General features: G+C 44.4%; 1 pseudogene; it reads left to right on the top strand.

The window, feature by feature from the left end:
- The first annotated feature begins 271 nt into the window (after nucleotides 1–271).
- Nucleotides 272–6,344, top strand: LOC121437098 (annotated as a pseudogene).
- Nucleotides 6,345–9,250: the final 2,906 nt, after the last annotated feature.

Below are 9,250 nucleotides of genomic sequence, written 5' to 3'. Positions count from 1 at the left end.
TCCATGGGCACCAAGAGTGCATACAGTGGACTTACATATGTGCAGGAAAAATACTCCTGCACATAAAATCATAATTAAATCTCAAATAACACAGAAAGTGATCAACCCGTACAGAATTCATGTTTTCAAAAGAAATAGGCTGAGCTTGGATGGTTCTAGTGTCCTGCATGGGCTGAGCAAAGGTCAAGAGCCGCTGCAGCCAGCTGCAGGCTTGGTGCCCAGTTTTCCAGAGTGTGTGAGGCAGCTGAGGCTTGCCACTCCGCACTGTGCCATGTTCACGCCACCCCCTACTCTGGTCAAACTAGGGCAAGTTAAAGTCTTCAGAGTTCTGTATATTTCTGAACCCAGAACTCCAGATGAATTGTACTTTGAGAAAGGAGTTACTATCTAGGAAAGGAGATATTATCTACATCACAGACATTAATGACACCAGATGCTGGAAAGGGACCTGCAAAGGCAAGGCAGGCCTGACCCTGAGCAACTATGCGGCTCAGCAGGACGGATTCATTGACAGTCCATAGCATGAAGCTGCAAAAAGAGGTAATTTGAGCTGTAAACCCAGCCCTGTACTGGCTCTGTTGTGGGGGCCACAGAGGTATAGCAGAGGTGCTGTTAACTCAGCCAGATTTCGGGAGGAACTGGCAAAGCAAACAAGCCGGGAGATCCAGTTCTGCACGTGGCTGCCTGGAAGGGTTCTGCAGACATTGTCCACTTGCTACTGGCAAAAGGTTTGAGGACAGACTTAAGAAACATTGATAAGAGCTGGCTTCTGACATGGCCTCCAATGTCGCCTGTGAATCACTCAAAGAATCAGGGAACAGATGGGGTTCGAACAGTAAGCAAGTGTTATCTCCCCTCCCCCGCCACAGCAACACAATATTTTTATTAGTTATTTGGGAATTTCACACAATCTACTTGCTTCACATTCTCCCAGGTTAACCTTCCCACCCTTGTGCCCCCACCTCACCCCCTGACCCCCTCCAACCAATTCCGTCAAGTCTACTTTGTATTGCCTATATACTTATTGGAGCATGATCACACACCCAGTGGTCTTAAAGAAAACCATGTGTCGTCATCATTGTTGTCATCATGTCTGCTTGTGCCGCCCCCCACCACCTGAAGCCATCAACTCTGAAGAGCTGTGACGAGGTTGATCCCTTCTGGAGCTGCTTTGATCACTAAACTTCTTTTGCTTTTGTCATTCCCAAACCTTGGTTGTGTTACTAGAAGAGCCTTGATACCTTCTTCCTAAAGTTTGTTTGAACATGGCACTCCTGCACCGTGATCTGTGGCAAGTCTGCCTGTCCATGAGCAATGCTCACCCATGGCTTGCCAATAAGTGGCCTGACACTTTTATGTTCACCAGTGTAGAACAACAGCAAAAAGATTACTTCTATTTGTCAAGCTAAAGCAATGTAAATACTTTTCTTTCTTTTAAAAATATCGGTATTTCTAAGAGAGTTCTTTAACTCAAGGATTGTGACATTTTGGGTGGGTTTTTCAAGGGGAAATGCTTAGTATAATGATAGATCAAAATTCTCAATGGAAAGTTGTCAGCTATTCTGACAAAGTGAAAACAAAACGATACTGAAAATGGACATTTAAAGAGAGATTTTTAGAAAAATAGGCTTCCCGCAGCGTCCAGCTGGAAGGGGTCAGTGGCTCCTGTGCTGCCCTGGAGACTGCCCAGTTCAGGCAAGCGCAGTTGTCTGAACCTGCCTTCTAATGAGGCTGTGTCCCCGTCCTTGTGGCCCTCTGCTCGGCTGCACAGTCAGCTCCTCGATACCCCCAGCCCCAGCCCCATGGCCTTCTCTTACCTTGCCATCCACATGCCCACTATGGTGAAGATTGAGAAGCCCTGCCAGTCGAACCTGGCTGAGTGTAGCTCTTCACCAACAGCCCGAACAGCAGAGAGCTCCAGAGACACATAGCCAAGAGGAGGAGGGTCTGATCTTCCTCTTATACAGAGGTTTTCAAAATAGGCTCCCAGCTGCTCTCCTCTCATTCTCAATGTGGGCCCCATGCTACAGACTCTGAATGAAAAAGTTCTGAAATATTAAGAACAGAGTCCTAGTTCAAGACTTAGGATTTATCTAAATTCGCTGCCCAGCTCAGAACAGACACATAGGGTTTCTGCAGCACTTATGCCTGCAGGCTTCTTTGAAACCACTCAGGAGTTCCTAAAGCCACATCCTTTAGAAGAACAGAAGCATCTCATAGCCTGCCCTGAAGAAGCACTTTTTGTGAAGAAGGGTCCAGCATGTCAACTTCCTGTTTCTTTTCAAGAATGTGGTGCTGTGCAGGATACTGTTTGGAGGTCTCCAGAGGACAATCTTGTGAAAACCCAACAGATAATCGCATTAAAACCACAAGGAGAACCAAAAAAATCTTAAAAGTGCTAGGCAGTGGTGGCACAACCTTTAATCCCAGTACTCAGGAGGCAGAGGCAGGTAGATTTCTATGAGTTCGAGGCCAGCCTGATCTACAGAGTGAGTTCCAGGACAACCAAGGTGACACAGAGAAACCTTGTGTCAAAAAATAAAAATCAAAACAAAACAAAAAAAAGAGACCCACAGCACAGATAAGATAAACAGTAGGGGGCTGGAGAGATGGCTCAGTGGTTAAGAGCATTGCCTGCGCGTCTAAAGGTCCTGAGTTCAATTCCCAGCAACTACATGGTGGCTCACAACCACCTGTAATGAGGTCTGGTGCCCTCTTCTGGCCTGCAGGCATGCATGTAGGCAGAACACTGTATACATAATAAATAAATAAATCTTTTTTAAAAAAAGATGCACAGTAGAGGTGAAGTAATGGCATCCCTTAGTTACCTTCCAGGTCTAAAGTTACCAAGAAAAAAGTAACAGTTGGTTGCATGCAAAATTGATGGAGCTCACCAGCTAAGAACCAAGGGCAAACATGACAAATTGTGAGGGTGAGTTGTGTTCAGAGTCACAGTGCCTGCTTAGGCGAAGGGCAGCACAAAAAATGTGGTGCTGCCTGTCTTCATTTTAGGTCCTGTCATTCTAGGATTCTGAGGCCACCCTGGGAGAGGTAGAGTGAATACTACAATGTGCTTCTGGAGCATGAGATTCAGTGTCCTCTAAAGCAATTCCCTGCTGCCTCTGCTGCCCTTTGAAATAGTGCACAGCCAGATAGGGACCAGTGAGCTCCCAATTTCAAACATGCGCATGTGCACGTGTGTGTTCATGTAAGTGTGATGTAGGTGGGTCTTCTGTTTTGTGTTTGTGTTGTTATTTCGGATGTAAAGCTAGCCGTGCGGGAGCCGAGTGGGACAAAAAGCAGGCCCGCTCCCTCATCACTACGTAAGTGCATGTGTATTGTCTTCTTATGTAGTTTAATTGCCAAACATCTAAAGATTAATGTGTTGTATGTGTAAATATTTCATGCATTTAACACTAGTAACTGTCATACTTTGATAGCAACAAATTTTTTTTTTTTCGCAAGACAGGGTTTCTCTGTGTAGTCCTGGCTGTGCTGGAACTCCCTTTGTAGACTAGGCTGACTTTAAACTCACAGAGATCAACATATCTCTGCCTCCCGAGTTCTGGAGTTAAAAGCCTACACCACCACCGTCCGGCACCTGCAAAGTTTTAGAGATAAAATAGTTCCTTGCCAACAGCAGGTAACATTATAGCTTCATGAAATGTGTGTGGAGAAGTTCTGTGTGTGAGGAGGAAAAAGAAAATAAAAATGAATCTGAAAGAAATAAAATAGATCATTAAATCTCATTTACCATTCTTTATACAGATGCTATTATCTGCTGACTTAAGAACAGCAATGCCCAACAGAATTTTCTGTGTAATGGAATGGTCTATTGCTCTGCTGTCCCATAAATGGCCTCTAGACACATGGGCTATTGGGCACCTGCATGAATCTAAAAAGCTTTTCTCATTGAGAAAGATGGCTGTCTCAGTAAGGGTTTCTATTCATGTGCTAAAACACCATGACCAAAAACAGCCTGGGTAGGAAAGGTTTATTTCATCTTGCAGCCTGTAGTCCATCATCCAGAGAGGTGGGGGCAGGAACTCAAGGTAGGAACTGATGTCGAGGACATGGAGGAGTGCTGTTTATTGGCTTGTTCCTTTTGCTTTTCTTGGCCTACTTTCATATACCATCCAGAACCTCCAGCCAAAGGAATGGCATGGCCCGCAGTGATCTGGACTCACGCACATCAATCATTAGTCAAAAAGTGCACTACACTTCTGTTAGCTAGGCTTCTGTCCGAAAGGTAGAGGGTCCACCCACCCTTCCCTTTTTTCCATGACTTGCACCTGACCCAGAACTCTGCAACCTTCTACATGACATCCTCATGTAAAACACAGTCTGTCGCCCAGGTGGTTGTGGTGCATAACTTTAACCCCAGCACTCAGGAAGCAGAGGCAGGAGGATCTCTGTAAATTCAAGGCCAGCCGGGTCTATAGAGTGGGTCCCAGGACAGCCAGGGCTACACAGTGAAACCCTGTCTCAAAAACAACAACAAAACCACAGTCTGTCTCCAAGGCACAGAAGACAAGGCATAGGTGGCCAGTGGCCTAACACATTCCTTGGCCTTGGCTATTTCTCTCTTAGGCACTTTTCACCACTTGGTGCTCTATAGCAAGGTCCTTGTCTTTAATCTCCCCCCAACAGTCCCTCAAGTCTCCTGGTTCCTACCACTGTTTTTGAACTGACTTCTGCACTATCTCCCCCAGAGCCAGGGAGGCCCTGCCCTGAGGCCAGATTTCCACAACCTGACTAACCTGTCTAAGGGACAGCTGTCCCCTAAAGGAGGGTGTGCACTCGGTTCTGCGTACTGTACAGGTGGTGGCAAACAGACCATCCTGCCCCCGAGGATACCCTGTGTAGAGGAGAACTAAGGTTACTGAACAGATGGATCCTGGATTACCTCAGCAGGCTCTGTCTTCAGAAAATTCCTTAAATGGAAAAAGGCAGCAGAGGAGTTGGTGTGGAAGATACTTGAAAGACAACAGCCACTTGGGAAGGAAAAGGTCACAAGCCAAGGGACACAGGTAACTCTCAACTGAAAAAATGCCTCCATAAAATCTGCCTACAAGCAACTCTGGGGTGCATTTTTCTTCCTTCCTTCCTTCCTCCCTCCCTCCCTCCCTCCCTCCTTCCCTCCCTCCCTCCTTTTTTCCTTCCTTCCTTCCTTCCTTCCTTTCTTTTCTTCTAAGTGTTCAAATATCCCTAAGTGGTTTTTAGTTCACAAAATTGTTTGTACTAAAAATGGTTTTATATGTAAGCGCAACACTTACACCAGAGCACCCCCAAAGGAGCTTATTCTTGGTGACACCCTGACCTAACCCAGAATGACTAGCACAAGTCATGGCCAACAACTGTCAGGTAGTAAAACCACACAAAGCCACTATGCTTGTAATTTGTTGCCGTAGAAAGAACCAGAAACTGGGGGCGTGGAAGCTTCCCTCATTTTCCATTTCCTTAAACAGCTTGTCTTCGTCACAAGTCCACAGTGGGAGCCGAAGCCACCCCATGGAGACTGGGTTTCAGAGACCAGCCTGTCAGTGACCAGCAAGGAAAAACGCTCCAGGTTGACCACAAGATTAAGATGGCCTGTGGCCTGTGTACCTAATGTGAGGCTAAGCTGAGGTCAACACAGGCGCGCTGGGAATGTTCTGGGCCAAGGTTCAAAGCTGATGCCAACACGGGCAATCTCGAGGCAGGAGAATGAATTAGAAAGCATCATTCCTTTTAAAAGAAAATGTAGTGAAGGTGCCCAGAAGGTGGCTGCAGCTGAGGCCATGTCCTGTCCGGACCTCAAGGACAGGCCAGCACAGATGCCTGGATGCTGACATTCCTCCTCTTCCACAAAATTGAACCAGTGGAACGGCTGCATGTGGAGGACTGAATTCAGCAACAGAGACAAGGAGACCTAGTGAAATCCTAAGTTCCGGGACACAACACAGCAAGAGAAAGTGCCCCAGGCCTTGTCTTGGGGCACCCTGGTTAAGAAGGGGAAATCTACTCCAATTGGCAGAAGTAAAACGCTAAGAGAACAGGTCTCTCTCAGCCGCCCCGCTAGTGCAGTAGCTGGCATCACGTAGTCATGCTTCTTAAAGAGCTAAGCGACTTGGCATCACGCAGCTCCTGATCTTTAGAAAAGGAGTACGGTACATTTCCCAGAGAAATTTGGGGGAACCGATGCTAGGAACCATCTCAGGAATGGTACGATTATTTGTACTGCACCAAGGGTGGAAACCTCCTCATATTCCCATCTCCAGAACACTGCAGTCCGGCATCAGCGGTTGGTAGACTGCCCTGAGACGCGCTTGGCTCTGGGAATGTCGCTAGCACGAACTGGTTGAGAATTCTGTGCTGTAGGCAATGCAAGCTGTGATGTAGAGGGCGGTAGAGTCAGTCAGTCAGGGAGCCTGCCCTCTGGGTCTAGGGACGTAACTAAAGGTTTCTAGGGCGTACCATGTGCAGGAAAACCAGGATCGAGAGTGGCGGATCCTAAGATTCAAAAGGCCCCACTCCCAACACAGAACGCCGCAGTTCCATGCCCCACGAAAACCGCAAGAGTATCTGGGGGTCTGCAAATCTGCTTTGTGCTGTCCTTGGTTTGCACAGCCTAATAACCTCCCGAGAGAATCTCTGCCTGGTGCAACCCAGCTGAAACGAAGCTTAGCTATCTTTTGCCACCCTCCTTTATGCTGGATACTCGGCAAGTTCTGAAACAGAAAGAATATGAATCTCCATGGCAAACCCTAAGAAGCCGCACAGTGAAGCAGTGCTCAGCATACACCATGATCATCCGCCTTCTTTTGCTTTTCTAGTCACCTCGGCTGGGGAAAATCATTTTTCCTTTTAAAAATATTATTTCTCTATGGTTTTTTCTTTTGTGTATTTTATTTTTTAATCTTTTTCTGTCATTCTCCTGATTACTGAAGATGTTGTTATATTTAAATCTTTTCTGTGGTGCCACAAGCCTCAGGCCCTCTGTGCACTGGCTAGGCTCTCTGCTAATGAGGTACACTACTAACTAGTCCAGTTGAGAGTAATCATAGCAAACTCCAGCCTCTATCCATTCCTGTTCAAACACTACTTCAACTTAAAGAATAGGAAGACAACACCCCTGAGTCATGGATCCTTCCACAGGCAGCGTCAACTATGAGGAACTCAGTTACAATTCCAGAGCAGATATCAAAATGAAAGCAGAAAGAAATTATGTGTTCTTTCTTTGTTTCTTTGTTTTGCTCAGTGATGCCCTAAATTCTTTTTTCCAAAGGTTTTTTATTAGCATATGTTAATTATATGTAATAATGATGAACTATGGGACATCTTACAATTCTCTCTCTCTCTCTCTCTCTCTCTCTCTCTCATTTTCAAGATAAGGTTTCTCAGTGTAGCCCTGCTGTCCTGGAACTCATTCTGTAGACCAGGTTAGCCTTGAACTCACAGAGATCCACCTGCTTCTGCCTCTCAAGGGCTGGGATTCAAGGCATGTGCTACCACCATCCACCTTCACTTCACAATTTTTAAAACAAAAACATTTTAAATTTTTAATCTTAAAAAAACTATTATTTTTCCAAAATCACTATGATTTGCTTAGAAAAATCAGTGTGTATCTTCAAAGTGTTTTCCTTTAACAGAAATTTAGCTTTATAGTATCTAAACACTAAAGGCTTTTTCAAAGTCAGAATCCAGCACAAGTCAAGGAAATCCATTCATACTCCATGTCCTTCTCCTGCAGAAGCCAGCATTACTTGCATTACTGACATTTAGTAAAATCTGATCTAACAGAGTAGTCCTCCCTTCCAGTGTGATTTCAAACTCTGTCATTTCTTGTAGCACCATATTGACAACGTCATTAGCCAGCATTACTTGCATTACTGACATTTAGTAAAATCTGATCTAACAGAGTAGTCCTCCCTTCCAGTGTGATTTCAAACTCTGTCATTTCTTGTAGCACCATATTGACAACGTCATTCAATCCTAGAAGTGCACTCTTCATTGCAGCGTAGATGCTTTTTTTTTTTTTTTGGCTTTTGGAGACAGGGTTTCTCTGTAGCTTTGGAGCCTGTCCTGGAACTAGCTCTTGTAGACCAGGCTGGTCTCGAACTCACAGAGATCCTCCTGCCTCTGCCTCCCGAGTGCTGGGATTAAAGGTGTGTGCCACCGCCACCCAGTCACACAAAATAAAAATTTTAAAAAATACACAATAACTACAATCTTTATACATTGAACACAAGCATAGCCAATTTTATAAATCAGTTATTACTAGAACTAAAGAGAGAGAGATGAGGTTCAATGCAGTAACAGTGGATGATTCCAGTACTCCACAATCACCAAAGAGACAAACCGTACAAAGTTAACATCATAGTTAAATTGCATTTTTGAGCTAATGGGCTTAACATTTACAACAAATTCCATCCAACAGCTTCAGAATGTGTTTCCTTTTCATCAGTGTTAAGCTGTTCTAAGATAGAGTCACCTAAGACAGCAAGATGGACCACACACATGGTCCTTTGGGGAAATGAAAACTGAACATTCTGCGCTTCTTAAAAGTCTGTTGAGCACTTGCCTCAGCAGAACAGCTTGACCACCTGCTATCCTCACAGCTAGAGCCTCCCCTTGTAAACCTTTGCCTTAAGCAGTCCCTTTGGACTAAAACAATTCCTTTTTCCTTTAACGTTGTTCCTCCATCCTTGTGCCCAACTAAAATCACCTATAAAACTTCAAACTCCCCTTGCCTTTCAACCTCCTTGTGGCTCTTGTGGTCTGGTTCCCTCATTAAGCCTCACTATCAGCTCATGACACTTTTTCTATGATAGGACAGATATTTAGGAACAAAACAAAATTAAACAAAAATTATAAGTGAAACAATATCTTGTAGAAATTATACAAATGCATGGAAACTGACTAACACAAGTCAATAGTGGGTCATTTAAAAAAACAGAGGTACAATATACCCAAACTTATAGGGCACAGAAAAGGTGGTAGTAAAAGAAAAGTTTAGCACAAAGAATACCTACATTTAAAATACAAATAACATAATGATGCATCTCATGGGCTTAGAGAAGGAGGAACAAATCAAACCCAAAGTCAGTAGAAAAAAAAACAGATAATAAGCTTGAGTAGAAATAAATGAAGTAGACACTAAAAGATCAATAAAAAGATCAAAGAAACACATATTGTTTATTTGCAAAGATAAATAAGATTGGCAAACTTTTAGTGAGATTAGCCAAAAGAAAGTGAGAAGGGAGATCCA

Source organism: Microtus oregoni, unplaced genomic scaffold (assembly GCF_018167655.1).
Source record: "Microtus oregoni isolate MIOR12 unplaced genomic scaffold, Mior012 000050F_ref0000143, whole genome shotgun sequence".
Lineage (NCBI taxonomy): Eukaryota > Metazoa > Chordata > Mammalia > Rodentia > Cricetidae > Microtus > Microtus oregoni.
The sequence above is the reverse complement of the archived record's forward strand: the minus strand, read 5'-3'. Positions and strand labels throughout refer to the sequence as shown.